We start from the raw sequence: 10,391 nt of genomic DNA, 5'->3' as shown, positions 1-10,391 counted from the left end.
CAACAGCTGAATTGATTTAGGAGTGCACTGATTAAAAGCTAGGTCTTCCTGAAAGAATTTACACTGAGCCACATAACACAACATGCTGTCAATCAACTGACGCCCAGAGGGAGAAATTAAAATATCTGCCAGGACTGCATGTCACATTAAAGTTCACTATCACATTCATGTTTGTCATTTAGCTGGGACATAATTGTAAACTGCCAGTTACTTACCTTTAGGCAAGGTTTGTTTTTCAAGGGATGAACAGATGATGCTTACTGCAAATGTTAAAAACCTATAATTAGATGGCAATGTGAGACAAAAGGGTATAAGTCTTAATGGATCTCTACATAAAAATACCAGAATAAAATAAGTTATATAAACATTTGGTCATGCTTCATGCAGTTACAAACTAGTTTTTTTTTTTATTTTATTTTTTATTTATTTATTTATTTATTTTAACACTATTCTGTCTTCTAGTGTCACAATAAAATCCTCCTGAGAGAAACAGTGACAGACTACTACTGGTTCCTGCAGGTGTCGTGAAAGAAATCCCCTCAGTTACATGGAATTCCCATACGAGGTGTCATGTTCCAGGTGACTCCAGTGCCGTAGAGTTATGCCTTGGCCTAATAAAAATATATATATATATATACTAAAATCATAACTGGGTTAAAAATATGCAGGCTGGCCGAATGAAGGCGATGACAAGGAGGATGTGATATCTTCAGGTCTTAAAAGCATCTTCCATCCCAGAGCCATCCCACTCTCCGATTGGTATAACAGGTAATTAGTGGTGTGTCATGGCCCTGGGGACCTGAGGACCGAGGAAAAGGTGGGTAAGGAGAGAAGCAGAGAGAGTGAGAGAGATTTCTGATTACCTGACAAGTCAGGGCTGGAAAGGCTACACTTAGCCCATTAAAGATTTTTTCTTCAGCATGACATTTGAGAGCAGCTGCGAAGACGCGCGCCACCTTGCCATTTCCCTGTACACTAGGCATCCATTTAGGGACAGGGGGGATAGGGGGGATGGGGGGAGAGAGAGAGAGAGAAAGAGAAATAGAGAAAGAGAGAGAGAGTGACAGAAAGAGAGAGAGAGAAAGATGGAAGGAAAGAGGCCACCAGGCCATCACAGCAACACAAATGGATTTCATTCACCAAGGTGAACTGTAGTACACTGATAAATGCACTTCCTTGAATGTCAGCAAATGTCACCCAAGAAGCCATTTGCCACTGCTTTAATAGCTTCCCCAGACTTACGGAGGGAGTGACAGAAAGTAAGAAGGTATGAGGTGAGATAAGGAAGATGATGAGTCACTTGGCGTGAGAGACTGACAAAGTGAGGGGACAAGCACATGCACACATGTACGAGCAAGGCAAAACACAAAACGACAGAGGGATTAGAGAAAGAGAACAGATGAGAACGAGGTTGGGCTATTGTCACTTCCACATGCTTAAGCAATTAGCTATTTGAGATGTCTCCAACACGGTGGTGCTATTTAGAACATAATCGCCCTCTTGCTTTCCTTCTCTTTCTCTGTCCACTAAATTTGACTCCATGTCTGTGTATCTGTCTTTGTACCTGCATATCTTTCAACTCATAAATGTATTTACAGTTTGTCTGCCTGTTTCCTTTGCTCTCTGTGTACATACATAAAGCTGCATGCACACACACACACACACACACACACACACACACACACCACCACAACACACCACACACACACACACACACACACACACACACACACACACACACACACACACACACACACACACACCTGTCTGTTCAAGCAAGAGTCGACATAAGTGCAAGTTGAGAACTTGCAGGTTCGGTTAACGCCTCTGCTTCCTGAGAACTGTCACACAAGGCCTGGGTTTAAAATCACACACACACACACATACACACACACATACATACACACACTGCATAAATATTTTAACAAATGTGTCAGTTATATAGGCAAGGAGTTACAGCAATTAAAAGTGTATTGGGAACAACCCTTCAGCTGTACCATTACCATTTAGACTGATAACAAATCCTTTGACCTGTTGCTCGAGGTCTTTCTTTGGCAGTAAAGAGCTAACAGATATCCTGTCAAATAAAAGGTCGGGTTATTCTAATTTCCCCACTTTTTTCTACTTCTCTTTCACTCGTACAATACGTAATCCTGTTGTTTTTCCTGGTCACATTTTACTTTTAGATTTTTACTTGTATGTTATGTGTAAAACCTTATTTAGTGTTGGTGCACAACTTTTCCCATGCTTTCATGCCTGCATATGTGCTCAGTGTGCTTGAATTTACAGTAGTCTTAACAAGTGTTTGTGTGTGTGTGTGTGTGTGTGTGTGTGTGTGTGTGTGTGCGTGTGTATGTGTGTGGGTCGTTTTGACTGCATGAGGACAACGCTGGCTGCAGCCAATCCTAATCCCCCATTCATTTCCACAAGCAGTTGCTAAGGTTACAAATTACCTTTGGTGCTGGTAAGTGGTTTCTTTTATGACACTGGACGCCCTAATCCGTTTACTGAATACATATTTCATTTAGGATTAGCACAACAACGGATACAGTTGTTCTTAGAATATTCCAACTCCAGCGCTCTGTTTTTGTTCATGTTCATCAGGCACACCGCTTGCATATCAACGACCGACTCTCCTTTAAATTATCTAAATATATTAATACATCTTTTTTTATTTCAGTCTGGTCTTTCATTTTTCACACTAGCGTTGTGGGGAAGCCTGAGGGGAAGAGAAACTCAATCAGGCTGGTAGTGTTATGAAGGTAATGACACAACTATTATCTGGTAAACAATTGCTTAAACCACATTATTCTCTCTGTCAGGTTTCTATTATGTGTTCAGAGTTTTTTAACAGATGCCAACAATAAATGCCAATAGTTCCACTTATCTGATGGCTTAAAGTTAATGGGAAGGGACTTTTATGTGTTTCAGGAACTGAATTTGGCTTATTGAAAATGCAAACGACTATGGACTTGAGCTGACACATTGATTGTATTTTGTGGTACTTTAGATCGATGGCAAAAACTACATTCTCTCCGTCCAACTACAACCAGTGTGGAGATGGTGTGTTTCCTCCCTTACTCCACCAGCTCTATGACATGAAATCTACATCCGTGCCAACGTTATGCTATTTAAAACACATCAGGTCGTTTCAGAGTGCAAACTTGTTTGACGTTTTTACCCAGCACGTCAACCCTCTTTTTGTGTGAGCGGATTTGATCCTTACACACAGTAAACGCAACTTTAGGATTTACCTAATTAAAAAATAAAACAAAGCACTGAATTTGCTATGGCAATGCAAATAAAGTTTATTTTTATGGCACATTTCATACACTAAGGCAATTCAAAGCAGTTCACATAACTCATACAGACATCAAATTAAAAAATATACAATACATTTAAAACATGTGTTATAAGAGATAGAAGAAAATCAATTTGATTAATTAAATGATTAAAACAAACAAACAGAAGTGAGTTCAGGCTGTCAGTTGGATGTATTTTAAACTCTAAATATTCTTTGTTAGGACCATATCAGCCACAGCCTGAGCAGCTTTTTGGGGGAGACCTGAGGAAAGACTGTTTAGGCTCAATCGGGTGGAAATAAAAGGGTGGATAGGTTTTTCTGAATCTTGCCTGGACTTGAATGCTTGGATTCTTGCAGTGTTTAAGCTCATAGTAGAGTAGAACATAGAGTTCTTTTTTTTGACTTGCTGTGACTATTAGAATTTGTACCTGAGCCTATACAGCAAGATTTCTCGCTTGATTTTCAAAGATAGAGAGTCAGGAGGGGTTCTACGGAAAATAAAGGGTCTTTTTTATCCTCTTCTTATTCCCTTTTGCCGGTCTAATCCATGTCGCTTCCTTATTAAAGAAGAGTTGTAGTGAGTATAGGAAATATGTTTTAGGGCTGAGGTGATAACCGCAGAATCTAGTCAACTAAAATGAGCCACTGACTGACTGGAATGCAATATTGGAAGCAGTACTCAGATCCTTTATTTAAATACAAGTACAACTAAAATAATGTAAAAATACTTTTCTACAAGTAAAAGTCCTGAATTTAAAATCATAGAGTAAAAGTATAGTATAGTAAAAGTAAATAAGCACGATCAGCTAATTTTACTAAAAGCATCAAAAGTGATTGATATTTTATTATGTACCATATTATTAACCTCTCTGGGTCTCAAAGAGTGATTTAAAGTATACCATCTGAGAAGTTCCGAGGGGAAATGGCTCTGGACATCTATACGTGGTTAAAGGGCCCCAGTATAAGGGGTCACAAGCCAAAAAGGTCAAGGCCCACTGGTTTAATTTAAATGTGTGCATCTGTATCATAGCTGTTTTATGGAAATCTTCATGTAGACAGTAGCTCCAGCTGTCATATAAATGTAGTGGAGTAAAAAGTACAACATTTCTCATTGAAAAGTAATAGCATAGAAGTATTATGTAGCAGAAAATAGAAATACTCGATAGGCTACACAAGTGCCACAAAAGTGTACTTAAATAATGTACTTGAGTGAATGTACTTAGTTACTTTACACCACCGCTGCTTATCCTTTTTGATAACTGACAACCTACTCAACTGGCTGTTTAAGTTACTGTTTTGATAATTATCTGCTGCTAACTGACTGGCTGGCTGAATGACTGCCAAACTGACTGGCTGACTGTTGAGATTGAGGCTTAGTCCTGCTATGTGGTGAGATCATAATCACTGGCAAGAACAACAAAACACTGATGGGAAGAGGCTGTCAGCCTCTGTGTGTGTGTGTGTGTGTGTGTGTGTGTGTGTGTCTGTGTGTGTCTGTGTGTGTGGTTATGTGTGTGTATCACAAATGTGTGCTTGGGGGTGAAGTGGTGCTTAAAAGGAGTGAACTCGGGGTCAGGGTGGAGAGGGACTAGAGCGGGACAGATAACTCTTCTGTTGGAGACACTATGTTTTATTTTAGCGTCTTCGATGGCTGTTTCTGTCAACTAATCCTGAAACTTTAAACCGTATCATCTCCCTTGAACTATTCATAAACCACTCTACATTTTCCCAATTTTCCAATATTTCCCAAAGCTCTCTCTCTTGTCTCGCTTTTAGGCCTGGGGCGTAGAATAAAGAGAGCAGCAGAAAGAGAGAAGTGACAGGAAGAGCGAAGCCTTGTTAGGAGAGACACATGGGGGAAGGGATTTAGCGTAACACCCAGCTGTCTACCTGTCTGTCTGATTGAGGGGAAAGTAGGGTTTTCAGTGTAACACAGAGCCAAGCTGTTCTCCTTCTGCGGCGGCTAAAAATGTGTGTGTGTCTGTGTGTATGTGTTCTCTCGTTGCTTGCCTGGTCTCGGGGGCGCCATGGTGAGGAGGAGATAGGCAGATGCCCAAAATCTCTCTCTCTCCTGTATAGATTTCTCTATACGGACACAAAGAGAAAAGGAGAGGATGAGAGAGAGAAGGAAACAGAGGGAAGGCAAAACCCTGTCCATGTCCATGCCAATGCAAAACTCCACTGTACCTCCGTTACTCTCGCTTTCTGTTTTTGTCTTGTTTCTGTCAGGTGAATCTCAATCACCTGCTTAGAGGATATATGCCTTCTCCGTTATTTCTCTTTCTCCATTCTCTCTCTCTTTTAATCTTTTCTCTCTTTCCACTTTGTTGTCCATCCTGTGGTCCTTCCATTCATCTTCTCTTCCCTCAGTGAAAGCACTGAGTGAGTGGCAGTGTTGTCTGGGTTGCCTCATTCATGTTATTGTCCTCTAAGTTTCTACATCCTTAATCCCAGGGGTCATCCTCCATGTCAGAAACCACATACATTTTTTAGTACATATTTTACAGTTATAAATGAATAGTTTATAAACATAAGGGTTGCATAACTCTTACTTTATGTGGCAACCAATCATATTAAATTCCATCTTTGACAGAAAATGTTTTATCTGCATGTTTTTTGTATGTTGTCTGCATGGCATTGTGTTATTATAATGTGTCCTGACTCTGGTGATATCATAATGTGCTTATAAACTGCCTTATTTAGACAAGAATCAAGGAAAATATTACAAGGTAAACACACATTACTTCAGTGTTTGTCATAATATTAACAATAAACACATTACTTTGAATTGTTGATTTTATTCAGTTGCAGTTGTTTTTAATTCTAATGAAATATACAAATATGGTCCATTTAGAATGGAGGAAACTAAGTTTAGTTTTTAGTTCATATACTCCATGCTAGTTTTTTTCTTAAGGCTATGTGTGTGTTCCAAGTATCAATTCATAAGTTTAAAAGTAAAAGTGACACCAAATTGGTTTTAAAATAAGTTTGTATTAGAAATTGTTTTAAAAAACTAATCTGTAGAATATGTACCTGCGGTAGAATCAAGTTTTACAATATGAATATTAAATAGTATTTCTTCTTATCTATACAAAAACTAATTGCTATTTCAATTTAACTCCCACTGTTAAACTCACTATGCAAAAACAAGCAGTCAAGTAAGCGTAATATAACTACTGCCGCCTGCATAAAATATAATGCAATAGCTAACAGCAATAGCTTCTTTTTTTTAAACGTATACATGTGCCACTCTTTAATAATTAGTACATTACTTGGTTTCTTAAAGGAGTAATCTACATCCCATGTAATTTCCATTATATTAGAGCAAAACCCAGGAAAATGGTTAAAGACCTGAACAATGATGCAGTGGCAATTAAAATGGCAGATAACCCACCTGACCTGCAGGCAGTTATCCCTAATGAGATAATAATAATCTGCTCTAAAAAAATAACATTTATATCTACTTCTTTTCAATAGCTTAACTACATCATTGCTGCTTGAATATGGGATATATGAATATGAATACTGTGAACTCTTCAAAGAACTGATGCAAAGGGGCATAAGTGGCATAATTTTGTTCATCAATGGGAAAGTTCATTGACTTCATTTTGTAGAAAAAAATATCTATGATCAAACATTTAAAAAAAGGGCAAAGAATACAGGTGGAACCACCAAATTAAATTATAGGTGCAAAACAAGTAGCCAAAAAAAGTAATCCTGCCTGTTTTATTTACATGATTGAAAAAAAAAAAAAAGGTGTAAAATGCTTGAACATTAAAACTTTGAAAAAAAAATCTTGGAGAAAAAACAAACATGGGAAAAAAAAAATAGCCACAGCCTTGAACATGCGAGGATATAAATAGACCAGACTTCACAAGTAAACACACAAGATTTCTCAGGGGGGCGAGGAGGGATGCAAAGTGCTAAACTCACCAGCACCCAGTGACGTGGTGATATTGGTCGCTTTCCTGCCGGGGGAAGATTTAATAAACGCAGAAAAACAAACACGGTCTGTGCGGGGACGGGGTTGTTGCGGGGTGAGGACGGTGGCACACTGGACACATCCTCCTGTAGGAAGGAAGCGGCGTTGTGGAAAAAAAAGCAAACAGGAGCCATGGACAGGTCTCTTTAACCCCGCCGTGAACCCGTGACCTTACCTTCCGACTACTTCCCATTACCTCTGCACGACATTTAGCCCACATACCACGCACACGTAGCATTGTGTGGGGCTGTTTGGGAGGGGTGCCGGGGAGCAGCGAGGGCGGCGGCGTGCTGTTCATGGAGGGGTCAAAAGACTGAAAATCACCGTGTTCGCAGCCCAATTTAAAAAAAAAAAAAAAGCATTGGATGGTCTGTGCAGCCATAGTCAACTGGGAGAGAAAATATTATGTTGCAGCACAAGGGCTACAAAAAAAGAAAAAACAGCCATGTTGCCTAATATGGAACTAGAAAAGTTTCTTTTAGCTGATCTCTTTTGAAGGGGGATTAAAAAGGTTCCCAGCAAATGGGAAATCACAAATGAATAACAAAATAACAAAAAGTTTGATTGGCTTTAGTAATTCAATATTATAGGATAATACAACACAAATAGCCATCCCAGACAATTCCCCTTTATTGGTTAATATCACTGTGGTATAACGAAAGGAAAATAACCAAAGAATAACTTCAGTATTGCTTAAATATTAAAAACAAAACACTTATGGCATGGCAAGTATCCTATGATAAAGCCACTATAAGAACTAAGAGTTAGGTAAATATTTTTGTTTTATTTTTGGGGTTAACGTTTGGTCAACAACTAAAAGTCACATTAAAAAAAAGCATTATGGTGCCTTCAACAGCAGCCCTGCAACCTTTAAATCTTTTGGTGACATTATAAATCAATAACAACAATATCATGTAAGCCTGTCAGACATTATGTTCTGACTTTCAATTAACTTCATGTGTTTTTACCGTCTATAGTTTATTTGTATATTTTAATGAGCTCTTATGCGATATGTATAATGTAAGAAGTTGTTGCTATAGCCTAAAGGTTTTCTGTATAGTTTGTAGCCTATGTTTGTTCTGTGATATGTATGCTTTTACATTATGTTACCTCTGACGTGGCTAAGCTGTCTCTTAAATGCTAAATGACAGTAGGTTAACTGAGTGGGGAGGTCGTGGTTGCTTAAGGAGAGAAATGAAGCGGCCACAGGAGACCCGATGGAGGGCAGATCCACAACTACAGCTGCCACACATGAATGTTTGATAAGCGTGCGGGATGATGGCCCCCGAAATCAGTCAAACATAAACATCTCCATCACGCTCTGACATCTGCCAACCAAAGCTAATAAATTGGACCTGAATAATGTATGAAATTTCACAATACTAAAGCTGAAATATCTAGTGTTATATAACGGGATATATAGGCCTATAGGTCAAGCCTAGTGTGTGAGGGGTAGGCTATACTTTGTTTTTATCATGGTGGTTATTATGGTGGTCTGAGCGTCGGTCTTCTAGTTGTAATTGCGTGAATATGCCGGACACGGCAGGTTACATGCAGGCTTCAATGGTTTCAGCAGTGAGCCACATGCGTACAAAAACATTATGGTTTCAATAGCAGGGAGTGGGTGTGCGTGTGAGCGTATCTAACTTGACACAAACTACTGATACTGAAAGCCAATCAGCACTGATGAGGCAAAATACCCAGCAAGCAACGAGGAAATAATATTTTCATTTTCAGGATGAGATAAAACTCTCTCTAAAACAAAAGACAGACCGACAGACTTTGAGGAACTTTATTGAAGACTTTTTTTTAAATGTCTTTTTAGTCCATAACGTGATTTAAATGGCAGATTCAGTTGCATTATTGAACGAGAATTGTTTTTCCAAATAAAGTGCTTGGAATATGTCTGTCGTTTGACCCCCTACACCTTTTAAGACTTAGAAATCGATAATTTCCGCAAGCTACTGATTTAACAGCAGTGATTAATGAAAGCTTTAATCTTAGAGGATGACCTAAATCCTGTGATTTTAGTGCGTTATAATGACAGACTATTGGCTAATAACAATAGCGTAATAATAATGATAATAATAGTCTACATAGGGCCTAGTTGGGCTAAACTATTTCGCAATTAACCCACAAAACAGCATAAGAAGTAATACTATAATTAAGTAGCCTACAGTTGCTGCTGATTGCTATTTGTATTATTTAAAACCTCTGGATTGCACTGCACATCACGAACAGCTCACAAACTAATTTGTAGCCTATGTGGCACTTGATTTTGTTCATGGGTCAAAGACTGCTGTTAACCTGTTGCACCTTGTTTCCTTTCCTTGTACCTGTACAGCAGCTCAACTCGACGGCACCCCTCCCTCCCCCTGCTCTCTCAGACGTCAGCTATTGATCTGGAGAGCCAAACGGAGATGCGTGACATAAATCAGATTGGACGGGCGCTGCTCACCCGTGAGTAACTGGCTCCTCAGCCGCCGCATCCCTCAGTTATTATCCTGTAAGCTAATATCCCCTTATAGGACGGTTAGTTCCGGTCCTCACCTCTGATTGGCTGCTGAGTCGAAGCCCACTGTGATGTTCTATAAAAGCACACCTGAGAACCACCACAACGCCGGCAATCGGTCTGTTGCCTAGCGACAACTTTACGCAGTTTCTGTATTCGATATTTTTTGTTATAGAAATCAATTAGTCAAATAGGCCCACTTAATCAATTGTCAAAACAGAACGAAAGAAAGGAAGATTATAGAACTTTGCGTTAGCAGCCAGGCTATATAAAGACAGCTGTTCAAGGGGCTAAGTTGCATTCATTTCAAACTTAATGGAGCACTATAAATTGCCATGTAGCCTATGTTAAAACGCATGTAGCGTATGTGTTTTAGGTTTCACAACATCCCAGAGCCTCGCAAGCTTAATAACAAGGAATTTGTCATTCGTTTCAGGGAGATGTATTTAGCCTAAAATAACCAATACGCAAACCAGGCTGAACTAGATATCCTGTGTGCCTATGTACGCCCCTATAGGCCTAGCCTGCACTAATATGATTTAAAAATAGTTCTCTATGATTTGGGGTTTCTCAGTGAAAGATGATTCAAAAGC

General features: G+C 39.1%; 1 long non-coding RNA gene across 1 annotated transcript in view; it reads right to left on the bottom strand.

Moving 5' to 3' along the window:
- Positions 1-10,126, bottom strand: part of LOC116705439 (uncharacterized) — a 28,230-nt gene extending 18,104 nt beyond the window's left edge. The window contains exons 1-2 of the long non-coding RNA XR_004335936.1: positions 4,828-10,126; positions 1,756-1,763 (exon numbers count right to left, since the gene is read on the bottom strand). This is a non-coding gene — a long non-coding RNA (uncharacterized LOC116705439). The remainder of the gene's footprint in view (positions 1-1,755; positions 1,764-4,827) is intronic.
- Positions 10,127-10,391: the final 265 nt, after the last annotated feature.

This window comes from Etheostoma spectabile, chromosome 17 (assembly GCF_008692095.1).
Source record: "Etheostoma spectabile isolate EspeVRDwgs_2016 chromosome 17, UIUC_Espe_1.0, whole genome shotgun sequence".
In the NCBI taxonomy this organism is placed as follows: domain Eukaryota; kingdom Metazoa; phylum Chordata; class Actinopteri; order Perciformes; family Percidae; genus Etheostoma; species Etheostoma spectabile.
The sequence above is the reverse complement of the archived record's forward strand: the minus strand, read 5'-3'. Positions and strand labels throughout refer to the sequence as shown.